Source organism: Schistocerca nitens, chromosome 1 (genome assembly GCF_023898315.1).
Source record: "Schistocerca nitens isolate TAMUIC-IGC-003100 chromosome 1, iqSchNite1.1, whole genome shotgun sequence".
Lineage (NCBI taxonomy): Eukaryota > Metazoa > Arthropoda > Insecta > Orthoptera > Acrididae > Schistocerca > Schistocerca nitens.
The window spans coordinates 1157363953-1157382541 of record NC_064614.1 but is presented as its reverse complement, the minus strand read 5'-3'; positions in this window follow the sequence as shown (position 1 = coordinate 1157382541).

Sequence of the window (18589 nt, the reverse complement as noted above, 5' to 3'; positions counted from 1 at the left end):
TACGTGGCCATCAAAATGAAATGATCGTATGGCACTGTTGGCAGGGAGGCCCTATTCGGGGCAGTTCGGCCGCCATATTGCAAGTCCCTTTTAGGTGACGCCACATCGGCTTCTTGCCAGTCAATTATGGACACACAACACCCAGTCCTCTGCCGGGAATCGAACCCGGGCCCCCTGCGTGGTAGGCGGTATCGCTACCGCTACGCTACGGAGACGGACACGTAGTCTTCAAAACGGCGTCTACAACAGAGCTGTCAATGAGTTTCATTTGGGGGAAAACCAGAACATCGCAGATATTCATAGGGGCTTGCAGAATGTCTACGAAGACCTGATAGTGAACAAAAGCACGGTGAGTCGTTGGCGGGGGAGGTGTCTATTATCATCTCAACAAGCTCGCGCAAGATTGTTCGATGTCCCACGTGCCGGCCGGATGCATACAATTGGGACTCTTGCAACTTGCGAAAATGCGGATACTCTCATTCGACTGATTGACGGATCAGAATCAAACACCGCGCTGCAGAACAGGACATCTCTGTTGTTAGAACTGACATACTCGTCCACCAGTTGGGATACTCAAAGATGTATGCCCGTTGGGTTCGTCGTCAGCTACCACAAGATCACAAAGAGCAATGAAGGACCATCTGTACGGAATTGCTTGCGCATCACAGAGCTTATGGTGATAATCTTCTGTCGAGCGTAGTCACAGGCGATGTAACATGGGTTCATCACTTCGAACCTGAAAGGGAACGGCAGTCCATGGAGTGGCGCCACACCACTCTCCTCCGAGGAACAAGTTCAAAGCCGCACCCTCACCCTCACCCGGTAAATTCATAGTTACGGCCTTCTGGGATCCTGAACGACTTATTCCGTTTGATGTCCTCCGTCATGGTGCAATAACCAACTCTTGTGCTGCCCTCAGGAAATAGAAGAAACGACTTCAGCGTGTTCGTCGCCACAAAACTGCAAACGAACTTCTCCTTCTTCTTGACAAAGCAAGACATACAAGTTCGTAGAGCCGAGGGGAGCTCACGAAACTTCATTGGGCTATTTTTCCTCATCCACCGTACAGCCAGGATCTCGAACCTGCTACTTCTATCTGTTTAGACTAATGAAGGATGCAGTCTGTCCGGGCAGCTCGTGGTCGTGCGGTAGCGTTCTTGCTTCCCACGCCCGGGTTCCCGGGTTCGATTCCCGGCGGGGTCAGGGATTTTCTCTGCCTGGTGGTGACTGGGTGTTGTGTGCTGTCCTTAGGTTAGTTAGGTTTAAGTAGTTCTAAGTTCTAGGGGACTGATGACCATAGATGTTAAGTCCCATAGTGCTCAGAGCCATTTTGAGCCACTCTGTCCGGAACCGCGCGACTGCTACGGTCGCAGGTTCGAATCCTGCCTCGGGCATGGATGTGTGTGATGTCCTTATGTTAGGTTTAAGTAGTTCTGAGTTCTACGGGACTGATGACCTCAGAAGTTAAGTCCCATTGTGCTCAGAGCCATTTGAACCATTTCGATGCACTCCGCAGGAAGCACTACGTGGATGATGGGGAGGTTATTGATGTGATGCAGCCAGACGTTGGCTCCTATGTCGACCATTAGAGTGGTATCATGCGGGCGTACAGGCCCTCCCAGTAAGGTGGCGTAAGGCCGTCGCACTGAAGTGAAATTATGTTGAAAAATAGTGTTTTGTAGCCAAAACGGTGGGAAATAATGTGGTATATAGGTATCCTCAAGAAAACCAACCTGCTTACCGAGAAAACGTGTTGCATTACTTGCTGAACGATCTTCATATGAGTATACACCGCCACGGGTAGGCGCAGTCAAATGAAAACGAAACAGATGGAAAAAAAAGTACGTAAACTGTTCCTTATGTCAAAAGTAATCGCCGTAACCGTGTAATTATAATTAAAGTGATTGTGTTCCAAGTGCTGCACTGTGGGCTATATAGATCGCAGGCGCTGCAACATCGTAGGTATATTCATCAATCGCCGTGCTCGCGGTGTATGCTGAAAAAATAATACTACCGCTTTCCGCCACTGTGTGAAAATATGGCACTGCAAGCAGTCAGGGGTGGCCGAGCGGTTCTAGGCGCTTCAGTCTGCAACCGCGCGACCGCTACGGTCGCTGGTTCGAATCCTGCCTCGGGCATGGATCTGTGTGATGTCCTTAGGTTAGTTAGGTTTAAGTAGTTCTAAGTTCTAGGGGACTGATGACCTCAGATGTTAAGTCCTATAGTGCTCAGAGCCATTTGAACCATTTTTGTAAGCAGTCAGACCGTGGTTTCGATGAAGGAAAAGAGGAGTAACGATCAAACACAGGCTACCGGTGGTTCTTGCACGATTATTAAAATAACGTCACAAGTTACAACATTTGTTCAGTTTCGTCACACGACGTAGCAACATGATGTACCCACAACACGGTGTACTGACAGTTCCTTGCAGTATATCCGGTGTAATCAGAAAAATATGTGGCCGTACGGTATCCTTCGGATCAGGTACTTGTATCCCTGATACAAACAATCTTTCAGATATCCCTCACCCAAAAGGCTCATGCATTTAGGTCGGGGAATCTTTAAGGCCACACATCTTGATAGTGCCTAGAGATGACGCAGTCACTACGAAAGGTTTCTCGAAGCAAGTTTTTCACCTGGCAAGCGACAGGCAGTGTCGCCCCATCTTGCATGAAATTAGTGGTGAGGACACAGATCCGTTGGTGCAAAACCGGAGTGACTTGTTGCACGCGGAGGTCCTTATAACATGCGCCGGCCGCTGTTCCGGAGCGGTTCTAGGCGCTTCAGTCCGGAACCGCGCTGCTGCTGCGGTCGCAATTTCGAATCCTGCCTCGGGCATGGATGTGTGTCCCATAGCGCTTAGAGCCATTTGAACCATTTTTGAGATCTACAGACAGCTATTGTTCTCCCCACTGTCATTCGCGCTTCGCAGCTGAAAGGTGTCAAAAGTGTTGCAACGTGTCAGGGATTTCCTTAAGTTCACTCGACTGTAGGGGTGTTTTAGTAGTAAACTTCATGCATGCTGCAGCATCTTTTTACGCATCTCAGTGTTTATGACGTCATTTCTCCTGACCTATGTGTCATGTATCATACAATGGTATAATTGTTTAGATACATTCAGCGCCATATATGGATACTGTCAGCAAAATGTGTTGCGAGTGGATTTAGCAGCAAATAAGTAATAAGTTTAAACGTCAAATGCGGCAGTTTTTCACGCATCTCCATGTGCATGACGTCATTCTTCTTGAACTGTGATAGATAAGTGGTTATTACCCCCACAGCGACTGTTGCCTGAGAGTAAGGGACGTGTGTACCAAGTTTAGTCGAAATCGGTCACGTGGTTTAGGAGGAGAAGTGGAACATACTACGGCTATTCGGAAAGCAAAGTTCGATCGGTAGCGATATTGAAACTACTGTGAAAATCACAAGTGATTTATTTGTTACAATTAGCTATTCCTTCTAGCTACTTCGCTACAGAGCCAACTTTCCAACACCCTCGTCATAGAAGGCACCGGCCTGCACTTCCCGACAATTCTCTAAGCTAGTCTGCATCTCCTTGTCCGTGCCAAAATGTCTCCATAGACACGCTTCCTGTGAGCTGAGATGAACTTAGGGAGAGCAAATTGCAGGTTGTATTGTGGGCGATCATATACTTCCCATCGAAAACGCTGTAGCATTATCTTCATTGTCCTTGTAATTTAGATATCCTATGTGGACTGCGTGTCGTCAGGCGAAATCTCTCCCAGGCCCTCATTCTTGGCGAAGATACTGTTTTCTATGAACCTTTAAGTGCTCACATTGCCCCCTGAACTGAAAGAAGCAACGTGACGCGATCGATGGGCATGCCATACACACTGCCAAACAAATGTGTGCAATACTTCATCGGATTTTCACTGTGATTTCCAATTCGGGCATCGCACCTTACTTTCCGAATAGCCGTAGTACATACACGCTTACACACATACATACACAACTCTTATAATACGCACGGATATCAGAGTGTTAGTTTACATGTTAAAGAGAACTTCCTAAAATTTCACCCACAATCTAGCCAAATGAAATAATTCCAGACTACCTACGATCGTCACCTGATGCGCAAAGTACCAGAAAAAAATTGTTCTTTCTGGGAAGTCAGCATGTACTGCAGCTACGTTTGTGGCTCCGAAATAAATTGTTGCAAGATGGCAAAGACGAAGAGTGGAAGCATGAAAAGAATGAAAAGAAGGAGAATACAAAGGAAGAGAAAAGGGAGAACTAGACTGAGTGATGTAGCAACAGTTACTGGACGTGATCGTCGCTCAGAAAATATTTCTGACACACATAACCATCGTTACTCCATAAACCGTACCAATAAACTGATACAAAGCGAACCAGAGACTTGTCTCGCGTGCAGATATTGCGTGCACCGCGAGTAATGCTAGCTAGGACTTGACAACATGAATCGCCAGTGAGTCTGCTACATTACTGTAGTTTTGTGCTGTGTGCTGTTCCCGCTCCACATTTAGGTAACGGCCGTTTTATGTGACTGCACGCTGCAGTGCAGTTTGTGACCGACATAGTGCTGACGAAATAACGGTCTCCTGCTGGCGGAAGCATTAATAAAACTTTATTGGCAGTAAAATCTGGACAAAGGTTAGTGTAACATATAAGATGACGTTGCGTATAGCTGCCTCCGGGTCCTATGGAAATTTTATGCCTCTCCCTGTTCTCGGTTACTTCCGCGGCGCTGACTTTAAACTACCGAGTCTCGTTGTGCTGCCATGCGCAGCCGCTGCCGTGAATAACGAGGCATATAATCAACGTGAGCCTGCAAAAATTACAATGTCTGTAAAACTGTTAATACTTCGTGTTCTTTTGCGGCTACCTGGGGTGAGGGTGCATACGTTACATCTGAGAAAAATACCGAGAGAGGTGGCGCAATGGTTAGCACACTGGATTCGCATTCGAGAGGGCAACGCTTCGAATCCGCACCTGGCCATCCACCTTTAAGTTTTCAGTGATTTCCCTAAATCCCTCCGGACAAATGCCGGGATGGTTCCTTTCACGAGCCAAGGACGAATTCCTTCTCCCCCCCCCCTCATCATCCCCTCCCGAAACAGAGCGAGATCGTGCTGCCTAATGACCTTGATATCGACGGGATGCTATAAGAGAGAAGTTCAATCATCTCCACAAGCGCCTTCGCATTATTTATTTTGATAGTCTGGAGGACGGACAGTGCGATAGTAAGCTGTCAGTTGTACACTACTGGCCATTAAAATTGCTACACCAAGAAGAAAAGCAGATGATAAACGGGTATTCATTGGACAAATATATTATACTAGAATTGACATGTGATTACATTTTCACGCAATTTGGGTGCATAGATTCTGAGAAATCAGTACCCAGAACAACCACCTCTGGCCGTAATAACGGCCTTGATACGCCTGAGCATTGAGTCAAACAGAGCTTGGATGGCGTGTACAGGTACAGCTGCCCATGCACCTTCAACACGATACCACAGTTCATCAAGAGTAGTGACTGACGTATTGTGACGAGCCAGCTGCTCGGCCACCATTGACCAGACGTTTTCAATAGGAGAGAGGTCTGGAGAATGTGCTGGCCAGGGCAGCAGTCGAACATTTTCTGTATCCAGAAAGGCCCGTACAAGACCTGCAACATGCGGTCATGCATTATCCCGCTGAAATGTAGGGTTTCGCTAGGATAGAATGAAGGGTAGAGCCACGGGTCGTAACACATCTGAAATGTAACGTCCACTGTTCAAAGTGCCGTCAATGCGAACAAGAGGTGACCGAGACGTGTAACCAATTGCACCCCATACCATCACGCCGGGTGATACGCCAGTATGAAGATGGCGAATACACGCTTCCAATGTGAGTTCACCACGATGTCACCATACACGGATGCGACCATCATGATGCTGTAAACAGAACCTGGATTCATACGAAAAAAATGACGTTTTGCCATTCGTGCATGCAGGTTCATCGAGTACACCATCGCAGGCGCTCCTGTCTGTGATGCAGCGTCAAGGGTAACCGCAGCCATGGTCTCCGAGCTGATAGTCCATGCTGCTGCAAACGTCGTCGAACTGTTCGTGCAGATAGTTGTCTTGCAAACGTCCCCATCTGCTGACTCAGGGATCGAGACCTGGCTGCACGATCCGTTACTGCCATGCGGATAAGATGCCTGTCATCTCGACTGCTAGTGATACGAGGTCGTTGGGATCCAGCACGGCGTTCCGTATTACCCTCCTGAACCCACCGATTCCATATTCTGCTAATAGTCATTGGATTTCGACCAACGCGAGCAGCAATGTCGCGATACGATAAACCGCAATCGCGATAGGCTACAATCCGACCTTTATCAAAGTCGGAAACGTTATGGTACGCATTTCTCCTCCTTACACGAGGCATCACAACAACGTTTCACCAGGCAAGGCCCGGCAACTGCTGTTTGTGTATGAGAAATCGGTTGGAAACTTTCCTCATGTCAGCACGTTGTAGGTGTCGCCTCCGGCGCCAACCTTGTGTGAATGCTCTGAAAAGCTAATCATTTGCATATCACAGCACCTTCTTCCAGTCGGTTAAATTTCGCGTCTGAAGCACGTCATCTTCGTGGTGTAGCAATTTTAATGGCCAGTAGTGTATTATTTTACTGCGTAAAATATTGTTTCCCTTTTTTCCTGGCCTTTATCTCATATCTTCACGGGGTTGGCATGTTGATGTTGTACCCACCACTTTGTGTTCAGTGTTATCCCTTTCAAAGTGTGAGAACGTCTTTCGAAATGTTTGTGAATCGTGTAAGTGATAAGGAACGTGGGTACCAGGACAGTACTCACCCAGTCGGGTGTAGGAGACCGCCTAAAAACCACATCCAGGCCGGCTGCTCATTGGTCCTTGTCCTCAGTTCGTCGCTGAAGAACCGGCGCGGCTCCCCGAATCCTGTAATCGTCCCGCTAACTCGAGGGGCCATCCAAGAGAGTCCTCTGCGTCAATAACTAATAGTATACTGTGAGGATATAAACAAGCAATTATGCTGTTTTGAAACTTCCAGATAGATTATAACTGTGCTCAGGGCTGGGCCTAAAGAGTTATCCAGGGACGACTTATGACACATAAAAAAGCTTCACGCCTAACAGTACCCCTTTTTTACCTTCCAAACTTTACAGCAGCTCCTGTGAATTCCTTGCTGTACAAGTATTCCTGGAAGTAAGGATATTACCACAGTCTAACATAACAGTAGCGACAGCCCGTCTCGTTTCTGTTACCCACAACGATAGCAGCACCCCAAGAGGCCAGCAAGCGACACTTCCGAGTACGATATGGGAAGAGTGCAAATACTAACGTTTAATATCGATTTGTAACATAGTTTTTTACAATAGGGGGTGTATGTAGTACCATAAAAATCGCCAGTAACTAAAAAATAACACCACATTTGTCATTCATTAGTTTGCATAGGACTCTGGAGATACGAAACGGTACATCACAGAACAGTTCATTTACGACTCTCTTGCAATGCACAGATATATATATATATATATATATATATATATATATATATATATATATATATATATATATATACTGGATAACGTCGTTTTCCTTTAATAACAAAAAATTGCTAGCAAACACCAGAAGGCGCCGTATAGAAATTGGAAAATTTGGAAATTTGAGGTAAGGTCTTAAGGGCCCAAACTGCTGAGGTAAGGGGTCCCTACGCTTACGCACTACTTAATCTAAAACTAACTTACGCTAGGGACGACACACACACTCACATCCTTGACCGAGGGAGGACTCGAACCTCCGACGTGGGGAGCCGCGCGGACCGTGACAAGGCGCCGTATATCTAACCAAAAAAAAGCGAGTTATGTCTGCTACACTCTCAGCCAAATCAGTCAATGTGGAACGGAGAAAATCTGTATGGAATGTAATGCCTACATTATTTAACGTACCAAATAACCCAACGCACCTGTAACTTAATGGAAGACCACATAAACGTACGAGGGCAGTTCAATAAGTAATGCAACACATTTTTTTTCTCGGCCAATTTTGGTTGAAAAAACCGGAAATTTCTTGTGGAATATTTTCAAACATTCCCGCTTCGTCTCGTATAGTTTCATTGACTTCCGACAGGTGGCAGAGCTGTACGGAGCTGTTAAAATGGCGTCTGTAACGGATGTGCGTTGCAAACAACGGGCAGTGATCGAGTTTCTTTTGGCGGAAAACCAGGGCATCTCAGATATTCATAGGCGCTTGCAGAATGTCTACAGTGATCTGGCAGTGGACAAAAGCACGGTGAGTCGTTGGGCAAAGCGTGTGTCATCATCGCCGCAAGGTCAAGCAAGACTGTCTTATCTCCCGCGTGCGGGCCGGCCGTGCACAGCTGTGACTCCTGCAATGGCGGAGCGTGCGAACACACTCGTTCGAGATGATCGACGGATCACCATGTGTTCGATATGATCGACGGATCACCATCAAACAACTCAGTGCTCAACTTGACATCTCTGTTGGTAGTGCTGTCACAATCGTTCACCAGTTGAGATATTCAAAGGTTTGTTCCCGCTGGGTCCCTCGTTGTCTAACCGAACACCATAAAGAGCAAAGGAGAACCATCTGTGCGGAATTGCTTGCTCGTCATGTGGCTGAGGGTGACAATTTCTTGTCAAAGATTGTTACAGGCGATGAAACATGGGTTCATCACTTCGAACCTGAAACAAAACGGCAATCAATGGAGTGGCGCCACACCCACTCCCCTACCAAGAAAAAGTTTAAAGCCATACCCTCAGCCGGTAAAGTCATGGTTACAGTCTTCTGGGACGCTGAAGGGGTTATTCTGTTCGATGTCCTTCCCCATGGTCAAACGATCAACTCTGAAGTGTATTGTGCTACTCTTCAGAAATTGAAGAAACGACTTCAGCGTGTTCATAGGCACAAAAATCTGAACGAACTTCTCCTTCTTCATGACAACGCAAGACCTCACACAAGTCTTCGCACCCGAGAAGAGCTCACAAAACTTCAGTGGACTGTTCTTCCTCATGCACCCTACAGCCCCGATCTCGCACCGTCGGATTTCCATATGTTTGGCCCAATGAAGGACGCAATCCGTGGGAGGCACTACGCGGATGATGAAGAAGTTATTGATGCAGTACGACGTTGGCTCCGACATCGACCAGTGGAATGGTACCGTGCAGGCATACAGGCCCTCATTTCAAGGTGGCGTAAGGCCGTAGCATTGAATGGAGATTACGTTGAAAAATAGTGTTGTGTAGCTAAAAGATTGGGGAATAACCTGGTGTATTTCAATGCTGAATAAAACAACCCCTGTTTCAGAAAAAAAATGTGTTGCATTACTTATTGAACTGCCCTCGTAATAATAAATCGTCAAAAGCAATAAAACTGTTTCGCACCACAGAAGAAACCAGTTCTATAATTGTTGCTAAATCTGAGCCAGAAGTGGCAAGAATCTTCAACACATTTGTTTTTCAAGCAAAAGTAATTTCTTTTTCAGAAATATTTGCGCATGAGAAAGTCGAGCAAAGAATGGAAGAATCATTAGACTCTACAAAAAAATTTTAAGTATCAAGAAAAGTGCCTATGGCAACAATAGACATACATGCTTCTCACGCGTGAAGTATGTCTTTACACTCTCTTACTTTCAGTGGAATAAGCTGCAAATATATACATATTGGAAAGCATTTCTTCGTGAGTAAGTTGACGCTTATATCGCCAAATCAATGTGACTCGGCTATTTTTACATGTATTTCACGATAATTCATGTCTCTTGGTAATTTACTAAGCATGGAACGCAGAAATACAACAACTATTTCGTTAATTAAGCAAAACCGAACAGTATCCTTACGTCGCATGTCATTGCTTTCTCGCCGCTTGGAGCGCTAATGTCGCTCCAGCTGTCAAACGGTAACAACTTTCGTACGAGGTAGTGTCGTGAGTGTATGTATTAGACAGTGGTATTACTGTGTGACGATCTTAGGCACATACGATTTGTAAAGAACATCTTTGGCTCGCGGCAATGGCGGCACCTATAGGCCGTTCGATATCAGTATGAGGTGCTTGTGAAGTAGACAGAATGGGCTGAGCTGTGAGACAAAACGTTCGGGCAAGCTCTTGTAATGAGGGGCCCTGGTCAGCCGAGGTGGCTGCTAGGTGTGTGTTGTAGTTGTGATCAGCCCAGCATACGTTTACCGGGACTTGGTTGTTTAACAGCATTTGCACCAGTCAGCATTTCTGGCCGCTATTGACTGAAGTGGAATTAACTATGACACTGTGACGGATTGCATCGAAAAAACTGATCTTCAAGGAGGGAAGATGTTTCCTCATTGAGCCACGGCAATTCAAGCAATAGTACATATATCGCTACATTTCCTCTGAAACTTAAAAATGATTGACTTAAGAATGAGATTTTCACTCTGCAGCGGAGTGTGCGCTGATATGAAACTTCCTGGCAGATTAAAACTGTGTGCCGGACCGAGACTCGAACTCGGGACCTTTGTCTTTCGCGGGCAAGTGCTCTACCAACTGAGCTACCCAAGCACGACTCACGCCCCCTCCTCACAGCTTTACTTCTGCCAGTTCCTCGTCTCCTACCTTCCAAACTTTATACAAGCTCTCCTGCGAACCTTGCAAAACTAGCACTCCTGAAAGAAAGGCTGTTGCGAATCCATGGCTTATCTACAGCCTGGAGGATGTTTCCAGAATGAGATTTTCACTCTGCAGCGGAGAGTGCGCTGATATGAAACTTCCTGGCAGATTAAAAATGTGTGCCGGACCGAGACTCGAACTCGGGACTTCGCTTGACTTAAAATTATACTTCATTGCTGTCTTTCACTCTTCGTGACCAGTAATTGCATTTGAACTTTCTTGATGAATCCTACTTTCCGCTAAACAAATTATTGGTACAGTGCTTACAGGTGGGGACCCCATGTTGACATTGCGGGTATTCATGTGATCAATTAGACACTGACGCCTGTATTTATGAACATATTGTCACGCGTATAGTTGGCATTAATGTACAAGTCGTCAAGTCTAGTAAGTAATTAGGCCTAACCTCATAATTTTAAGTTTGATGTCCAGTGCATCTAGAGAGAATTAAATCTAAAACGTGTTTTATAATTGTTACTGGATGAATATTGTTATTTCTTTTTATCGCGTGCCGAGATCTTTTAGAAGATTAATGCATTTCCTTTCGGCAGTAACTTCATGGGTCAAATTGGTTAGCCTCCTGTTTATTAATAAAAATAATTAACCGACCTAGTGTGAGCTGCCACATACCTTATGGTATGTAAATAAAATTGAAGAATTTATTTAAAATCTCTTGTTGTAATTTGCAGACTAACTCTGAGTGCCATTTGTTTTTGTTAACTAGTGTCGTGCCGCAATCTGATGGAGTAATAATCACAGGTCCAGACTGGTGCGATACCGAATGTAATGGTTGTTTGATAAATGCTGATGTTTGTTATTTTTCAGATGACCGTAATTATTGTGTGATGTAATCTGTCCAGATGGTCATAAGGGAATTCCTGCAGGCGCACTCCGGTCATTTCCCAGCGCCACTTCTTGTAGTATGATGTTGCACAATTGTTTATACTGCTTTCGTTAGACAACTGAACCCGATAGCTTAGATTATTTTGCTAACTAACTGTATTTACTTAAATTGCCAAATTATGGCTGGTTCTTAAAATCAAATCATCACCTTCAAAATGTGTTTCATTCCATTCTTAAAATCGTTATTAAACAATTGTATCGTTTTGTAATTCAAAAATTTATTTCTTTTTATCGAAGGCATGTTTTTAATCAAGATATGTTTGAAATTGTCATTCTGCACATTGTTCACCTAGACTTCGCTCCACATAACCCAGTGACACAACTGCGATGTTTCGTTGTGTCGTATCTCGATAGCTCAGATGCACCGACGGTCAAATGCAAAGTTCTGGGTTCAAGTCGTTAACCGCCACACAGTTCCAATCTGCTACGAACTTTCAATCATTCGGTACATTACACCCTGGAAATGAGATGAATTACATATTACTCAGGAGAAGCCGCGATCAGTTCACGGAAACTGTGCTGAACATGTGGGGGAAAGTTTAGAACTGAAATCATTTACACAATAGGCACCAGCTTGTGATATATAAGGCCCCATACGCTGATCAGTCAGAACATTATGACCACCTACCTCATAACCAGTGACGTGTAGCAGCATGGAAGCAGTGAGGTCTTGGCAGGTCGCTGGAGGGGTTTACACCACATCTGCACACACTCAAGTCACGTAGTAAATTCCGGGGCGGGGGCGATGAGTTCTGAGACCACGTTCAGTCACATCCCTGACGTGTTCAATCAGGTTCAGATCTGGCGAGTTAGCGGGCCAGTACATTACTTGGAATTCGCCAATGTGTTCCTCGAAATGCTCCGTCACACTCCTGGCCTTGTGACGTGGTGCATTGTCTTGTTGAAAAATGCCACTGCCGTTGCGAAACACGATCGTCATGAAGATGTGTACGTGGTCTGCAGACAGTGTACGATACTCATTGGCCGTCATAATGCCTTGTGCGAGCCCCGCTGGAACCATGGATGCCCATGTGAATGTTTCACAGCGTATGATGGCGCCACCGCCAGCTTGTCTACGTCCTGTATACAAGTGTGTAGGAACTGTTGTTCTGGAAGGTGACGGATTTGCTCTTTCTCATCGGAATGATGATACATGTGTCAGCACTCATCAGACCATGCAACTGTCTGCCACTGCGCCAACGTCCAGTGTCATGGTCATGTGACCATTTCAGTCGTGGTTGCCAATATCGTGCTGTATGGGTCGTAGCCTGCGAAGGGCCATCGTTAGGAATGTTCGGTGCACTGTGAGCTGAGACACACTTGTACTCTGCCCAACACTAAAGCGTGCTCTTAGTTCCTCCACAGTTCGCCACCTTTCGTGTTTTATCAGGCTGTCCAGCCTACGACGATAGACATCTGTAATGAGGGGTAGCTTATACGTGGTTCCACCTACGTTTCGCCACGTGTTGAAGACACTCGCCATAGCACTCTTCGAACACCCGACAACTCATACAGTTTCCGAAAAGCTCGAGCCGAGCCTGCGGGCCATCACAATCTGCCTCGGTCAAACTCAGATCGCGCGCCTTCCCCAGTCTACACACGGACAGCACGTTCAGTGATACTACACGGACCGCGCGTGTGTCTGAAAGTTATTCCTCGCCAGGTGACGCTGCTGTCACCTGGACAGGTTTATATCGATATTAGGTCGGTAGTTTTAATGTTCTGGCTGATCAGCGTAAGTATTTTATGAAAACAGAATTTTTATGTGTCACGGAGATTCAGATATTGAAATGTTTTTGCGAGCAGAAGCTTACAGATCCATAAAACTGTAGCGGGAGGATGGTCCCAAGGGGATATATGAAAACTGTGCCCAGTGAATTTTGCGCTCAATATTACTAGAAACCACGTGCTCACTAAGTTGCAGCCTACAGCAGCTCGACAGTTCTCTTCTAAGAAAACTGCTTCCTACGAGTCATAGTCTATATGCGCTCCCAATGACTTCATCATCCCACAAAATGGCCACCTGAACTATCTCCCTTAGTAGGACTCTTAACTTGTATAGTGTTCAGTTCGCTCGCCTTGGGTGTTTGTGTACTTATACAGGGTGTTTCAAAAATGACCGGTATATTTGAAACGGCAATAAAAACTAAACGAGCAGCGATAGAAATACACCGTTTGTTGCAATATGCTTGGGACGACAGTACATTTTCAGGCGGGCAAACTTTCGAAATTACAGTAGTTACAATTTTCAACAACAGATGGCACTGCGGTCTGGGAAACTCTATAGTACGTTATTTTCCACATATCCACCATGCGTAGCAATAATATGGCGTAGTCTCTGAATGAAATTACCCGAAACCTTTGACAACGTGTCTGGCGGAATGGCTTCACATGCAGATGAGATTTACTGCTTCAGCTGTTCAATTGTTTCTGGATTCTGGCGGTACACCTGGTCTTTCAAGTGTCCCCACAGAAAGAAGTCACAGGGGTTCATGTCTGGCGAATAGGGAGGCCAATCCACGCCGCCTCCTGTATGTTTCGGATAGCCCAAAGCAATCACACGATCATCGAAATATTCATTCAGGAAATTAAAGACGTCGGCCGTGCGATGTGGCCGGGCACCATCTTGCATAAACCACGAGGTGTTCGCAGTGTCGTCTAAGGCAGTTTGTACCGCCACAAATTCACGAAGAATGTCCAGATAGCGTGATGCAGTAATCGTTTCGGATCTGAAAACTGGGCCAATGATTCCTTTGGAAGAAATGGCGGCCCAGACCAGTACATTTTGAGGATGCAGGGACGATGGGACTGCAACATGGGGCTTTTCGGTTCCCCATATGCGCCAGTTCTGTTTATTGACGAAGCCGTCCAGGTAAAAATAAGCTTCGTCGGTAAACCAAATGCTGCCCACATGCATATCGCCGTCATCAATCCTGTGCACTATATCGTTAGCGAATGTCTCTCGTGCAGCAATGGTAGCGGCGCTGAGGGGTTGCCGCGTTTGAATTTTGTATGGATAGAGGTGTAAACTCTGGCGCATGAGACGATACGTGGACGTTGGCGTCATTTGGACCGCAGCTGCAACACGGCGAACGGAAACCCGAGGCCGCTGTTGGATCACCTGCTGCACTAGCTGCGCGTTGCCCTCTGTGGTTGCCGTACGCGGTCGCCCTACCTTTCCAGCACGTTCATCCGTCACGTTCCCAGTCCGTTGAAATTTTTCAAACAGATCCTTTATTGTATCGCTTTTCGGTCCTTTGCTTACATTAAACCTCCGTTGAAAACTTCGTCTTGTTGCAACAACACTGTGTTCTAGGCGGTGGAATTCCAACACCAGAAAAATCCTCTGTTCTAAGGAATAAACCATGTTGTCTACAGCACACTTGCACGTTGTGACCAGCACACGCTTACAGCAGAAAGACGACGTACAGAATGGCGCACCCACAGACTGCGTTGTCTTCTATATCTTTCACATCACTTGCAGCGCCATCTGTTGTTGAAAATTGTAACTACTGTAATTTCGAAAGTTTGTCCGCCTGAAAATGTACTGTTGTCCCAAGCATATTGCAACAAACGATGTATTTCTATCGCTGCTCGTTTAGTTTTTATTGCCGTTTCAAATATACCGGTCATTTTTGAAACACCCTGTAGGTTCTACATGGAAGTGTCAGCGACCATCCATGCTTATCCAAGTGGGCACTCTGAAGACTACTTGCATATTATAATAAGAATTAAAAGAGACAGGACTGTGACTTGGCGCTGTTCGAAACAGAAGTCAATCTACTGCTGCGGAAAGTTAAAGACGGATGATTGTGAGTTGCTTAGTTAAAACGAGCATCAATTTGGAGCCCTGGATGACACCCGCTTAGAAGCACGAAAGATTCTGAATGAGGCGAAGAACAGGGCACGAGAGGAAGAGACTATGGTTTCTAAATATATTCCGAAGAATTAGGTACCTGCACAATTGACAGTATGATTTTGTTGCTGGAACACCTAGAACACCAAGTAAGGAGGACAACATAATACGACGAAAATGAGAAAATTTTTCTGATTGAAACTATTGTCACATTCTTCTGTAAAAAAGCTGCTGTTACAGATCTCCTTTGAACATCTCCAAATCAGTGTTAAATAATACAACCTCACGTGACAGCCCTCAGCTCGATTACCTGCGGAGTTCGGACACTCGTATTAATGAATATTTCCTAGACCTTTTCTGGGAGCGAATTTCACTATGCCCAGTTTACAGGACACCATTCCGAAAGCCAGATAGAGCTTGGACAGGACACAAGTCGCGATATATGGTAGCTCTACTTACGCACGTCGGCTGTGTGAGAAGTGGCTCTTTACATAATTACAATTCATTTTTCATATAGAAAATGTTAGGGGCAGTCTATCGTTAGACATAAAAATGGCATTACGCTTTAGTATGTGTGGTGTGAGTACTGTAAGACCTTCGGTACACACCCCATCAGATTATTTGACTTGTCGCTCTAACGAAGTAGGCGAGTGTCAGCAATATGTCTCGTGGTCTTATCGTGGCGTGTTTATCTTCTGCCGTTAGGTCAGACGATAGAAATGCCACTTGCACGCTTAGGGTAGCAGATTGACGGTGACCAACTTTAAACAGAACTTGATCAATTTTCAAACACATTTATTAAAATAATAACAAGCATAAACCTTACTTAACTTGATTCTGGATGCTATTTACAATTGACATTCTGAAGTTCCTTTGGTCTTGGTACGTTAATCTTATTCTCACATATCTCTGATACTTGACAAAGTGTCTATTCATTTATCTTCATGGCTATATAAAGGAATATGGTAATCTTCTTAGGTGCAGACTGAAACTTGACTATAGACTGGTACAGACTAATGCAGACTGGTAAGACAAATGCAGACTGACTAATCGGAGGTCTGTACACTCGTTATAATACCTCGCGCGTTCAGGTATCACTGCGCGAGTGTGATCCACGAGAAGAAAATGTTCTACGTTAGCAGCAATCTCATTGGCTGCGTTACATATTAATACGCGGATCGGCGGAAGCAGAATTTGGTCCGTCTCTAAGACAGCGCCATCTCGTAGTGCGGAGACGGACGAGCGCTGCGCCTGCGCTGTTGTGCTTAGCGGGGCGCGCTCTATTGGGAAAGTTGTGTACGCGCTGACTACGCGGAACTATGTACACAACAGTATGATTACCATTTTGCATGTTCAGCTACCTCCGATTGACGATTTGAATACGGACAGACGCATGATGTGAATGTGTCGCTCGAAACATGTGTCTGTATGTTAACATTGCTTTATCGATTATCATGTTCAAGTTGTCTCATACAAACATATTAATTTCACAATATTGCCTTGTGTTAAAAATATATCGCGTTTTGTTAAATAAAGGCTTAAAAATAAATTGAAAAGAAATAGGCCCTACCTTGCGTTACTCATCGTATCGATACTTCCATTCCGTGATAATCGAGATATCGACATTACTATCGACACCAAATATCGTATCGAATACGGTGTTGAAAGAGCTGTAGTAGAGATTATTCATCAAACTTATCTACTCACCCTACGGCCGCGCGGTTCTAGGCGCTTCAGTCAGGAACCGCGTGACCACTACGGTCGCAGGTTCGACTCCTGCCTCGGGCATGGATGTGTGTGATGTCCATAGGTTAGATAGGTTTAAGTAGTTCTAAGTTCTAGGCGACTGATGACCACAGATGTTAAGTCCCATAGTGCTCAGAACCATTTGAACCATTTGAACTCACCCTACGGAAAAGTGACATCACGGCAAGGTTCTCCAAACTTACCTGAAAGAAAGAAAAAATTTCATTATTAGCTTGCAAATCTACAAAACTAAGCATCAATTATCTTACAGTAGGTCTCTGCTTATTTTACGAACGGAATGTAAAAATGCATCCAGTCTTGTCATTGGCAGCAAACATTAATGAGAATCTCTATGTTCATATGTTCAACAATACTACAACCGTGGTTGTAGAACTAAAATCTCAAAAAAAATAAGTGGAGGCTCTATCTGTACCGCTAATTATTACAAACAGTAGAGTTCATTACAGGAATTTATACAAGACAGAGAGATATAGTAAAAGTCTTTTACACACATAATAATGAAAATAACTATTTGCCGTAAATAATTACTTACCCTCAGATACAAGGAAGGTTGATGATCCATTCGAATGAAAGCAGAAATTATGTAATACTCAATTTATTACAGATGAGATAACATCATACCTTTCATAACGAGCACCAGAACAAGAGTAAGTACGTATTCTGTGCTATGTTACGAGAGGCAACGAAAAATCATTTTTTAGTACAAAGAGTTAATACAGAATCACAGCTTTATGGTCCATGACTGTTTGTCGTATGCGGTAAAGATCACAATTAATGCGCACAGCATGTCGATGCAGGAGATTGAGTCTCTTAAAATATGACTTTATTCACTGCCTTGTCGCGAAAACATAAACACTAATGTAAATGTCAGAACGACGTGCCTATATGTGAGTCTTTATATTTCAGAAATATATTAATTATGGGTCTTCTCTCATCTGATCAGAGATGTAAGATTTGATTCAATGAGAGAAACTATTTCTGCCTGCAGTGTGTATTCTGATTACAAACTTATCAGCCAGACGAATATGACCACTGACCTTTACTGACCTACTGTCGACATAAACTCGTCCAGGCAATAGCAACGTCACCTGGCGAAGAATGACGCTGGTCAGACGGCAGGCGGTGAGCATTGAGCCGAGCGTGGCTCGTGTTCGTGCCATATCTCATTTGACATCCTGTTTTTACTGTACTACCACCTCGTTATGTTATTTTCAATTATTGGTGTTATTGAGTTACCACCTTGCCGGCCCGGGAACGGCAGCAACAGCGCTTATCGATATAAGCCCTGGCGTATTATCTTTGCTGACTGCTATGACTTCCCGGCTGTCGTGTGTTGGGGATGAGTTCGGATCTGCCAGTGAGTTGGGAGGCGCTAGCAGTGCAGTTCGGACCTGGCGGTGTTTGACTC